Raw genomic sequence first — 12,768 nt, forward strand, 5'->3', positions numbered from 1 at the left:
TCACTATGTTGGAGCCAAGGTACAGTGTGTCCAACTGTGGCTGATCTGACCAATATGATCTTGGAAGGCTCTACCACAGATTAGGCAGAAGTAGTCCATACAAACATTTGTTTGTTTTGGGTTTTTTTAGTGAGACAATTGGGGTTAAGTGACTTGCCCAGGGTCACACAGCTAGTAATTGTTAAGTGTCTGAGGCCGGATTTGAACTCAGGTACTCCTGACTCCGGGGCCGGTGCTCTATCACTGCGCCACCTAGCTGCCCCTCCATACAAACATTTGAACTGGAGATGTTCTTGGAGTTAGGAAGATCTGAATACAAATCCTGCCTCAACCCTACAAGCTAGTCGCTTGTCTGGACTAGTCACTTGTCTCAATTTCCTCTTCTCTAAAATGAGGGGGAGGTTCAATGGCCTCTAAGTTTCCAATTCTGTACCTTTAAGGCTATGATCCTTCCTTGTAACAAAGAAAAATATTTAGGCAAGGTCAACACAATTACCATGTTTGATGGGTATACCACATTCTATATTGAGTCATTCCTTTTTTTTTGGATTCCTTTTATTTTATTAAAGAACTTTAAAATTATGAATATAAATACAAAAAGAGAGGGCATTTCCATATACACAGGAGAAATACCAAAAGAGAATTCTCTATGAAACCTTGAATCTCCATTTCATAACAACTGCTTTTTTAAAAGTCTATAATAATTTCTAATTATATAAATATATAAAAATAATAAAATATAAATATACATTATTTTCAAAGCTATCCTTCTTATCTGTACTTCCTTCTATTTTCTCCTGTGCATTTAAAAAAAATGCTTGAAAGGTTCTGAACCAAAAGAAAGGAATTGGGAAAAAAAAACAGTGTAACAATATGCATAGTCAAGTTAAAACAAATCCATTATGTGAACACTTCCAAAAATATGTGACTCCTTCTGTACCTTGTGAACATCACTTCTCTGCCAGAAAGTGGGTTAGTTATGGTTAATTATTGCACTGATTGGAGTTCTTCAGTGTTACTGTGCTTATGTAAAATATTCTCTTTGTTTTGTTCCCTTTACTCTGAATCAGTCTATACTGTTCAGGATTCTCTGAAAGCATCTATTTTTGCCATTTCTTATTACATAATAATTTTCCATTACATTCATATACTACAATCTGTTTAGCCATCCTCCAAATGTCCAAGAAGTAAACCATATATTTCTATATCAAACTTTTGGTGAATGATTGTATTTAACCCCACTTTGTCCAATTCAGATAGGAGTAAGATTCAACTGATGTCGATTCCACTCACTTCTTCCTTATTTGTTGCATACTTTCCTTTTCATGTACACAAATTATGAGAAATACCATGTTCCGCCTATTTCTTCCTCCCTTTTACAATGTTGTATTCCTTTTATCCTCCTCGAACCTGCAGAACAGTATCAATCAACCTCCAGGACCTCTCTTTCTTATTTAACTTCCTCAGTACCCTTGGATTACATTAAAGCTCTGAAAGGACCTACTTGTTTTTTTTTTTATTAGAATGTTAGCACCACATCATCATTCGGTTCCTTCTAAATGCTCAAATAAATGTACCTTACTAGCTTTCTATGGATTCTTGTGTTTGTATTTCTGACCTCTTACTAAATATTTTCTTTAGAAACATTTCTTTTTATAAATAATATTTGAAAACATTAAAAAAAATAAAATTCCATTGGGGCAGCTAGGTGGTGCAGTGAATAAAGCACTGGCCTTGCATTCAGGGGACCTGAGTTCAAATCTGGCCTCAGACACTTGACACTTACTAGCTGTGTGACCTTGGGCAAGTCACTTAACCCTCATTGCCCCACAAAAAAAAATTAAATAAACTTCCATCTTTCCCATGTAGAATTATACTCAGCTTTGCAGGTTGTTATTCTTGGTTGTAAGTTAAGTCAATGTCAATAAACATCTTTTAAACACCTACTCTATTCTAGGCACTGCTAAGCACTGAAGATGCAAAGTAAAAACAAACAAACCTATCCCTGCTAGCAAGGAGCTCTTCTAATGAGAGTCTAATGAGAGAGACAACCTGACAGCTGAGTGGAGGATGGGCTGGAGTGGGAAAACAATTGAGATCAAACAGAAGGCTATTACAAATATCAAAATAAAATTTTAAAAAATTTGTAAAATTAGAAGAAAATGTAGGATATCTGATATAAAAAACGAATCACCTGGAAAATAAGTTTATGGAGAGATAATTTAAGAATCAGACTCTCTGAAAAACATGATTAAAAAATTCTGGACACTATTTTTCTTTTTTTAGGCTATACATTGCAATCATGTTAAACACATTTCCACAGAAACAAAAGAGGAGAAAACGCAATAAAGAATAAAGAATAACAATAACAAAAAAGCAACAACTAAAGTGAAAATAGCATGCTTCAGTCTGCATTCAGATACCATAGTTCTTTTTTAGAATGTGGAGATAATTTTTCACCATAAGTCTTTTGGCATTGTCTTGGATCATTGTGCTGCTGAGAAGAGTTAAGTCTATCACAGTTGATCATCACACAATGTTGTTGATACTGTGTACAATGTTCTCTTGGTTCAGCTCATTTCACTCAGCATCAATTCATGTAAGTCTTTCCAGATTTTTCTGAAATCTGCCTGCTCATTGTTTCTTATTTTTTATTTATTTTTTATTTTTGCAAGGCAATGAAGGTTAAGTGACTTGCCCAGAGCCACACAGCTAGTAAGTGTCAAGTGTCTGAGGCCAGATTTGAACTCAGGTTCTCCTGAATCCAGGGCCAGAGCTCTATCCATTGTGCCACCTAGCTGCCCCCTTTTTAATTTTTTTTATTGTGCCCATTGTTTCTTACAGCACAATAATATTCCATTACATTCACATACCACAACTTGTTTAGCCATTCCCCAATTGATGGACATCCCCATAATTTCCTATTATTTGCTATCACAAAAAGAGCAGCTATAAATATTTTTGTACATGTGGGTCCTTTTCCCTTTTTTATGATCTCTTTGGGATAAAGACCTAGCAGTGGTATTGCTGGTGGATGCTATTTTTCAAAAGAAAAAAAAATCCAGGTATTGTGTGATCCTGAATATGATCCCTTAACAGTTGAATTGCTTCCTTCTGGATGCTTGTAGTATTTATTCTTTAACATGAAACTTCTTGATTTTGACTATTATATTCCTGGGACTTTTTTTTTAAGGGTGGACATGATGGTGTTATTGGCCTATGTGCACCCGGTGTCGCCCCCCCCCCCAAGTCTGTCTGTCCACCCGAGTGTGACCAAAAGGCCTCCATTCCCATCACTTCTTCTGCATGTGGCTGCAGTCATACTTGCCTGCAAGACCTTGAGCTTGATGCGGGTCAGGTCCGGAGTGCAGCCTCTGTGCACCAAGACCAGGGGGTGTTCCTGGAGGCTGTTGGCCTTGCCCTGGATGAAAAGCAGATGGCCTCCCTCAGGCGCACTGGGAAGCACTTGTGGTTGGTGGAGCTGGGCTTCTTGGGCTACCGGATCATCGTCTTCAGCACCACGACCTTGAGCTGGAGACAGGGCGGCTGAGGGCCATTTGGGGTACCGTGGCCGTGCATCTGGTTAGGAGTTGCTATCGGGCAGTGCTGGTTCCGCTGAATCTTCAGGACCAGGCAGAGAGCCTGATTCAGAGAGTTAAAACGGAGGAAGAGGCTGGAGCATGCCATTCGCTTCTTCAACCTATTTTTGCAGGAACTTCTGTAGCAGTGGTCAGATCTTCCAGGACCCCACTGGCTAGTTTTATTATGCGGATGGACATGGAGGGAGGGGCGGGCCAATGGAGTGCCGGACTTTTCTTTTTGTGGGTATCTTTTGGGACGGTATGGGTTGATTATTTTTATTTTTACTTTGCCCTCTGGTACTAATAGAGCTATCTAGTTTTCAGAGAATTTGTTACGTGGGTGGGGTTGACCATTTTCTGTTTTAAATTATTTATTTTGCTAATTTTTTCCTCAAAACTTTTATTTCATTAAAAAAAACCCCTCTAGCTTCATTTCTTCTGGGTATTCATGCAGTTCTTGTGAGAAATCTATTTTTTTTCCCTTTGAGTCATTGCTTGCTATTGTTATAGAGTTACTCTTCTTTGGAAGGGCTCTTTAGGTTTGTAATAATTTTTTTATACTGATTGGTGTTTTCTTTGATTTACTCATCTTTTCACCTTTCATTGCTAAAGTGGGGCTTTGTGCTAGGGCCAGCTATTGCTGTGCTTTTGAGTGAAGAGATGATCCCTGGGTGGTCTTGCAATGAGTCATTTGGGTTCTGGTGATGATCTCCACCTCCCCAATATTAGTCCCCCTGGGTCTTTGAAGTTCAGAGCACTTGACTTTCAGGACCTCCCTAGCATCTCAGGACAAGGTGTCAGGGACCTCAGAGTCCCTGGGCTGGAGTGTTCTGCTCTGAGCACTGGTGCTACTTCTAAATTCCCCACCCTAGGGCTTTCTGACCACTTTGGGGCTTTCTTGGGGGAAAGTCCACTTTTGCTGTTTCTCTGTATAGAATCTTGAAGAGGACGTCTGGCCAGGCTAGGAGGCTATGCTGGGCTGCTGCTGGCTTTGGCGAAGCAGTCCCTTTCCTATTGCCCTTTGGTTTCTGACTGACATCTTGTGCAGCCCTGGGTTGGAAAGAGTCACTGCCATTTTTCCACTGGATTTTTTGATCATTATTCAATCTGGTAGGAGTTTCAGGGTTTTCTGGAATGGGCATATTAGAACTGGGCTGTCTGCTTTCCATTCAGGTGTCGGTTTTGGCCAGAGGTCAGTTCCCTTGCTTTTTTTGCAGTCTCTCTTCTTTGCCTGAAATCACTGCCATGTGTTTAGGCAGACCTCTTGCCAAAAGCCCTTGGTGAGTCATTTCTATAGGCCTCATGCCCTGGTGATCATTTCTTCCCAGGCTAATATTAGTAGAAAACAATAGCACATCTACATCTACAGCTTCCTCCTCTATCCTGGAAAACCTGGGTTATTATCCAATATCCAAGATCCAAGTCTCTTTTCATGACACTTCCTTGAAAGCCCAGTGTTTTTGCCAGGGAGTTTGTAATTGTATGTTTTAAGGGAAAATTTCCCCCATTCCTTTATAGAGACAAGGAAAGACAAGGATACTGTCCTGTGTACACATGTACACAGAAAGTGACACAAGCCCAAACAAACTCCTATATACATAAACACTCAAGAAAACACATTTATAAACTCTCACACATAGAAAAATTCATATGTATCCCTAACAGGTTTATATACAAACATATAGGAACAGAAACATATACATACAGAAAAACACATATACTCATAAATTCACCCAGCAGAAGCACTGGGCTTTCAAAGGCTGTTATGAAAAGTCAGAGGACCTGAGTTCTAATCTCAGTTTTTCTACCTGTGTGACTTTGGGTAAGTCACATACCTTCTCTGGTTTCATTATGTTTGTCCCTAAAACAATTAGGTTGTACTAGATGACTCCTGAGGTACTTTCCAGCTCTAAATTTATAATCCTAATTATAGATATACATATACAATTAATAAGCATTTATTAAGCACCTACTATGAGCCAGACACTTTGCTAGGTAATGGAGATACAAAGAGAAAAATGTAATAGTCCTTTCCCTGAAGTTTACTTTCTATTGGGGGAAGAGAAGCAAACAAACATTTATTAAGGGCCTACTATGTGCTAGGATATGTGGGGCAGCTGGTGGCACAGTGGATAAAGTGTCAGACCTGGAGTGAGAAAGATTCATCTTCCTGAGTTCCACTCAGGCCTCAGATACTTACTAGCTGTGTGACCCTGGGCAAGTCACTTCACCCTGTTTGCCTCCATTTCCTCATCTGTAAAATGAACTGGAGAAAGAAATGGCAAACAACTTGAGAATCTTTGCCAAGAAAACCCCCAAAAGGGTCATGAAGACTCATACATGACTGAAAAACAACTGAACATGTGCCTGACATTATGCTTAGTACTTTCAAATATTCTCTTATATGATCCTCACCACAACCCTAAGAGGTAGGTGTGATTATTATCCCCATTTTGCAACTGAGGAAATAGAAGCAGACAGGAGTTGTGACTTACTCAAGATCACTCAGCTAGTAAGTGCTCAGGACATTTTTTTTTTTTGGTGGGGCAATGAGGATTAAGTGACTTGCCCAGGGTCACACAGCTAGTAAGTGTCAAATGTCTGAGACTGGATTTGAACTCAGGTCCTCCTGAATCCAAGGCTGGTGCTTTATCCACTATGGCACCTATCTGCCCCCTGCTCAGGTCATCTTGATTCCAGGACCAGCACTCTCTTCCACTATACCCCACTGCTGCATATTACATAAATAGGTGTATACAAAATACACACCAGGTAATTTTTTGCAGGCAGGCACTTGCAGCTGGGACATCTCATGGAATGACTTCCTGTTTTGTACCATGCCAGGGCTCCTTTCTGACTTGACATTTTGGTACACTATAACCAGGAGTGGGGAAACTCATTCCCTTTGTATTCTCACAGTGGGGCATTGGAATGGGAGGCCAGGGGCTGCCTGGATTGGAATGAAATCTAAGAGAGGCCTTTCTCACTGAGGGGGGCCTGGAAAGTAGAAGAGGAGACATGCAGGGGGTGGAGTGATCCCTTCATGAGCAGAAGAAATCCCTCACCTGCTTGTGACTGGGAAGAGGCTGTTAGGCAATCAAGAGCCTGAGGTCCGGGTGGAGGCATGGGAGGGGAGAAGTTCTTGGAGGAGACAGGGTGGATAGGGTGACATTTAAGGTGTGGAGGTTAAGGCTGGAGTGTGTGAGCTTTGGTGGGGGTGGGCTAAAGGGTGTGTGAGGGCTTGAGGAGGGGTTGAGGAGCTTGGGAATAAGGGGTAGGGACACCTAGAAGGTGTATAAGGGTTTGAGGGTGAACGTTCAGAAGACTGGGGAGTTGTGAGGTTGAGGTGGGGGGGGCATTCAGGGAGTGTTTGAAGACAGAGAGTTAAGGTTAAGGAGATTAGAGAACCTAAGAATTTAGGAGGTGATCCAGTTTAGGGAACGTGTTAGGGCATGAGAGTTTGCAATGAAGACAGTTCAGGAAGTATGAAAGGACTGGAAAGTCAGGTTGGGTTTAGGGTGCATGATGCCTTTGGGTGGGGGTCCAGAAGTTAGGAAGCATGTGAAGGAAAGGGTTAAATGGTGGGTGAGACTTGGGTTTAAAGGGTGTGGGGAGGTTTGGAGAAGGAGTTGGGGGGTTATAAGGTTGGGGGAGGTTAGAGGGGAGGTCAGAAGATAAGAAAATATGGGAGGGTCTGAGATTAGTGGGGTATACAAAGATTTTTAAGGAGAAATTAGGGGGATTAAGGGTATACGAAGGCTGAGGGTAAGGTTGAGTAATGGTGTGTATAAGGTGTTGTGTTCAAAGGACTGAGAATATTTGAGGACTTGGGTAAAGAAAGGAGGTTAAAGAGTGTGTGGGTTTGATGTGGCAAAGTATGTGAGGGCTCAGGCTTGTGAGTAGAGGTTTTGAAGTTTGGGGAGAATTGGGAAGTCAGGCAGCATGAGGGAATTTGGGCTGAGGTAGGGGGTTAGGGAGCATATGAGGCTATTAGGGTGAGGTTACAGATTAGGGAAGATGTGAGAGCTGGGGGATTAGGGAGTGGGATGGTCTGGGGTGAGGTTGGCGATCAGGTACTATATGAGGGTTTGGGATAAGTTCAGAGATCATCAAACATGTGAATATTTGTGATGGGATCAGGGAGAGTGAAGATCTGTGGGAAGAGCAGAGGAAGTAGGTTATAATGAAAGGCTTGAGAATGAGGTTGTGTGTCAAGGAATATGTAAGGATTTGGGGTGACCTCCTAGGTTAGAGAATTCTAGGACTCCGGATCAAGTCTTGACAAAGCCTTTTTGATGATGACAAGGGGTATCTTTGTCCAGCCCAGGTCTCTGAAGCCCATATGGACTGAGTGTTAGAGTTTGGCGCTATATGTCAATTTCCCATTGTTGCTTATGGGGTTTCTGTTTGATTTGGTGCAAAGCCCGCAGCCCTAACTCAAAGCCTCAAGTTTACCTCCTTCCAGATCTATTCTTTCTCACTCCAGCCATCCCGATGCTCAAATTCTGCATGGGCCTGGGAGCACGTGTGCCTGGCATTGCCCACATGGTGGTGCTGTGGGAGCCAGCTGGGGCTCAGAGCTCCTCAGTGTCCCGCCTGCATCTCTGTGTGTGAGTGAGGGAATGCTGGCTTGTGCATGCCTTGGTGTGCATGCATGTCTTTGTGTTCAAGGCCGTAGTCTTTTATCTTTGTGCTAGAGTGTGTGTATGACCGGGGCAGGGGTGGGGGGTCTACCTGTATGCAGATCTAGATGAGTGCATGTGTGTAGACGTATCTATGTTAGCATTTTTTCATGATTTATACATCTCTGTGTGTTTGTGTATGAGTGTGTGCCTCTGAGTTGTGTCAATGAGTCCTGTCCATGTGTATACATGTGTATGAGGTGTGTTAGTGATTGTGAGCATCTATAGATGTATGTATGCATGGGGGTCCCTGGTTAGTGCATCTTTTTGTGTTTATAAGCGTATCTCTTTTTGTGAATGTATTATGAATGGGTGCATATAAGTCTGTATGAGAACAGTTATGTAAATAGACTGTGTCTACCTGATTTGCTTGTGTGGTCACTCCTCTATGTTATGCCCATGTGCATTTGTGCATATGTCTTTGTGTATTTGTGCGCATATATTTCTCCATGTGTACTGTGGTGTGTGGAGAAGACTGTGGCTCCTAGTGAGAGACTGAGATGGAGATATTGTGGAGGGGAGGTGGGGAAGGGGAAGGGGAAAGGGAAAGGTGGAAGGAGAGTGTGTCTTTTGTCTGAATGGACTTCATGAACTTCACCATCTCCATTTACTCTAAAGGACTTCTCTCTCTCAAGGGACACAGGGTCTGGAAGGAGGGAATTCCTCCGTTTGCAGTCCTGGCAAGTTTTCTGAGACCGTAAGAAGGGAAAGGCAGGGCCAGAGATGGAACGCTTCCCTGGGGGGCAGAGGAGTCTTCTACCAGGGAGCCCTGGCACGTGTCCAATACTCTTTGGCTCATCTTTTTTAATTGATATCTTTTATTTTTAGATCACCTTCATTTCCCAATCTATTCCTCCTCCCAGCCCTTCCCCAGTCCCAGTCTTTCCAAATCTATAATGAGGCTAGAGCTCAGAGTGTCACTGGGGACATGCATGGGAGGTGAGCAGCAAGGACTCATAAACCCATACCTAGTTTGCGGGAGGAATGAGGATATAAGTCCTTCAGTGTAAATGTGCCCTTGTCAGACTGGGCCGGCCTTTGAAAGAGCCAGAGGGTCATAGATTTAGAGCTTGAAGGGACTTTCGAGGCCACGTAGTTAAAAGTCTTTATTTTATGAGGAAACGGAAGCCTAGACAGATGAGGTGACTTATCCATGATCATGCAGGTTGTAAGCAAGAGACAGGATTTGAATCTAGGACCTCTGTGCCCATGCTTTTTCCACTGGACCACCCTACCTATCTGTGTGTATGAGTATGTGTACCTATGTTACTGAATCTTTGTCTTCATGTGTAAGCAGCAGAGTCAAGATTCAAATCCAAGGCCTCTAATACTAAGGTCAGAGTTCTTTCCATCAAACCACACTGTCATTTAAAAAATGCTATGTGATCTCTGATAGAAAGAGTAAAGGAATGGTAGGTACTGGTAGCCTCTGAGAGGCAGGAGAGGTTCCTAGGTGCTTTCCCTTTACATATCCCTCAGGGTGACTTTTTGAACCCTGCTTGCTGCTCCTCTATGGAAGGCTCACATGGCATGGCTGTTGTTCTCTTCAGTGTCTCATACGTTATCCACCTTCCAGACTCTACATTCAAACCAAATTGGGTTACTTCCTGTTCCATGTACATGACTTACTTTTCATCTCCTATCTCTGGGTACCAGCATGGTCTCTCATGCCTGGAACACCTGGTGTCCATAGCTCTGCTTTGTAGATTCTCTAGCTTCCTTTCATTTCCTCTCAAGTGCCACCTCCTGCAATAAGACCCATCCCAGTGACTGCCCTGCTCCCCATGTGAGTGTCCATTACCTTCCTCTCACCCAAGGAGAGGACTTTGTACTTACTTTGCATACATTTTGTATTTATTTATTTGTGATCATTAATCGCTCAATCAACAAACATTTAACTGTGCGTCATACTTTTCTGGGCAATTGAAATAAAAAACAACAAAACAAAACCAGAAATGTAACATTTCTTGTCCTTAAGATCACATTCTGTCAGTGGAGACAATATGTACCTATATCAGCATATTCAAAGTATAGACTGGGATAAAAACTGGACCTTCATGTAAGAGGTGGTGCTGAGCTTTGAGGGGAACTAGGAATTTTAAGAGGCAGAGGCAAGGAGGAAATGCACAGGGCACAGACTATGCAAAAACATGGAGATGGGAAATGGAATGTGGGAAAATGGAATCTGACATGTGAAGAGCAGCACAGAGATTGGTTTGTAGAGGGCACGAAGGAGAATAATATTTAATAAAGCTGGGAAGTGATGTTGGAATTAGGTTGTCAAGGGTTTTATGAACAAACAGAGAGGTTTGTATTTGATCCTAGTGGTAACAAGGAGCCAATGGGGTATTGAGTAGGAGAATGATATTTTCAGACCTATGCTTTATGTTTTGCTTTTAGAGCAGCTAGGTGGTGCGATGGATAGAGTGCTGGGTCTAGAGTCAGGAAGACTCATCTTCCTGAGTTCAAATCTGACTTCAGACACTTACTAGCTATGTGACCCTGGGCAAGTCACTGTTTGCCTCAGTTTCTTCATCTGTAAAATGAGCTGGAGAGGGAAATGGCAAACCACTTTGGTATCTTTGCCAAGAAAACCCCAAATGGGGTTACAAAAAGTCAGACATGACTGAACAGCAACAAGAATGATTGTGTCCCCCCAATCCCAGGTCCCACTGAACTGGGTTGGAGCACAAATCACAGAATTGGGACTCTAGATTCTGTGATCAGTGATCATTCTCTCTGTCACATCTCCAATCCAGTCAATTACCAGATCATGTTAATTCTACCCTACGATGTCTCTAATATTGAATTCCTTCTTTTTCATCTCACTGCTATCACCCTACTTCAGATGCTCTTAACCAACTAAGGGCAGGTACAGTTATGTTTTCTTATTTGTGGCCCCAGGGCCCAGGCTAGTGCCCAACACATTCAATTAATGCTTATTGAATTGAATTAAATTAACTATAGTGATAATCTCCTTGTACAGGGTGGGCTAAAAGTCACGAAGGGATCTCATGTTTTAACAACTCTTTGAAAATTATTTTTTAATTTTTCTCCATTTATGAAATTTGATTTTTGGCATGTAATATAAACTAATTTCCTATATATTGTATATAATGTTATGGTATTATAAATTAAAAACAAAATATAAAGAAGTTATTAAATATTTGTGACTTTTGGCCCACCTTTTGTAGGTGTTTTCATCTGCATTCTACCCCCTCTACCCCCACCCCAATTTATCCTTTGTATTATAGTCAGAATAATTTATCTTCTCAGTGTCAATCCTCTGATCAAAAATCTTCATTGGTTCCTTATTATCTTCTAAATAAAGTCCAAACTCCTCTGCCTAGCCTTCGAGGCTTTCTACAATGAAGCCGTCTTTTACCGCTCTGGTACCTTATTTCATACATTCTTTGCTCCAAACCAACTGGACTATTTCTCACAGGTGTCCTATCCAGTAATGTGCCAATAAACAAATATGTAATAACCAAAAAACACATGACACATTTTAAAGTTTGATCTGAATCATCAACATTTTCTCTATTAATTTCTTAATCTAGACAATCAACAAAACAATAAATCAAGCCCTGATTTATAGTATTTGCTTATTTCTCAGGTGTAAATGCTCACACTGAAAATTTATCAATCAGCTCTAAAGAGCCAGTTTAAGCTGGCTCCAGCACATCCCTAGTCTCTCCCTTCTTTGCTTATTTCATTGTTGCTGCTGCTGCTGCTGTTGTTGTTGTTGTTGAGAGAATCTCTCAAATGCCTCCTTCTTCAAATATCCTTCTCTGACCATCTGGGTTGGTAATCATCTTTTCTCATCACATTCTGTTATGTACTTCCCTAATGTACACCCTCCTGCCATACCAACTCACATAATAGAGTCCCCAGACTTTCCAACACCACATCTAAGGTACTTTGTGGGTCTGAATCTACTCAGAACAGTAGCTTATGCATTCCCATGGATGTATCTACATTTACAAGTTGGTCAGAGGACCTGAATAATTCAAAGCAGAGGCATTTACTGAAATAGCATCATAAGAAAGACATCAATAGAACATTGACCATGTTGTATGATGGCAATAGATGGAGACAGCTGGGAGGCATATTGGATAGCACTGGACTTGGAGTCAGGAAGTTGTTGTTCTTTAGTAGTTCAGTCGTGTCTGACTCTTTGTGACCTTGTGAACCATAGCATGACAATACTATCCATACAGTTTTTTAAAATTAATTTTTATTTTATTTTATTTTTTGCGGGGCAATGAGGGTTAAGTGACTTGCCCAGGGTCACACAGCTAGTAAGTGTCAAGTGTCTGAGGCCAGATTTGAACTCAGGTCCTCCTGAATTCAGTGCTGGTGCTTTATCCAATGTGCCACCTAGCTGAACCCCTGTCCATGCAGTTTTCTTCACAAAGATACTGGAGTGGTTTGCCATTTTCTTCTCCAGCTTATTTTACAGATGAGGAAACTGAGGCAAACAAGGTTAAGTGACTTGCCCAGGA

At 41.7% G+C, this 12,768-nt stretch overlaps 1 pseudogene; it reads right to left on the reverse strand.

Moving 5' to 3' along the window:
• Positions 1-3,293: 3,293 nt before the first annotated feature.
• Positions 3,294-3,687, reverse strand: LOC122739898 (annotated as a pseudogene).
• Between the last annotated feature and the right edge of the window lie 9,081 nt (positions 3,688-12,768).

The sequence above is a fragment of the Dromiciops gliroides genome, chromosome 2, assembly GCF_019393635.1.
Source record: "Dromiciops gliroides isolate mDroGli1 chromosome 2, mDroGli1.pri, whole genome shotgun sequence".
Lineage (NCBI taxonomy): Eukaryota > Metazoa > Chordata > Mammalia > Microbiotheria > Microbiotheriidae > Dromiciops > Dromiciops gliroides.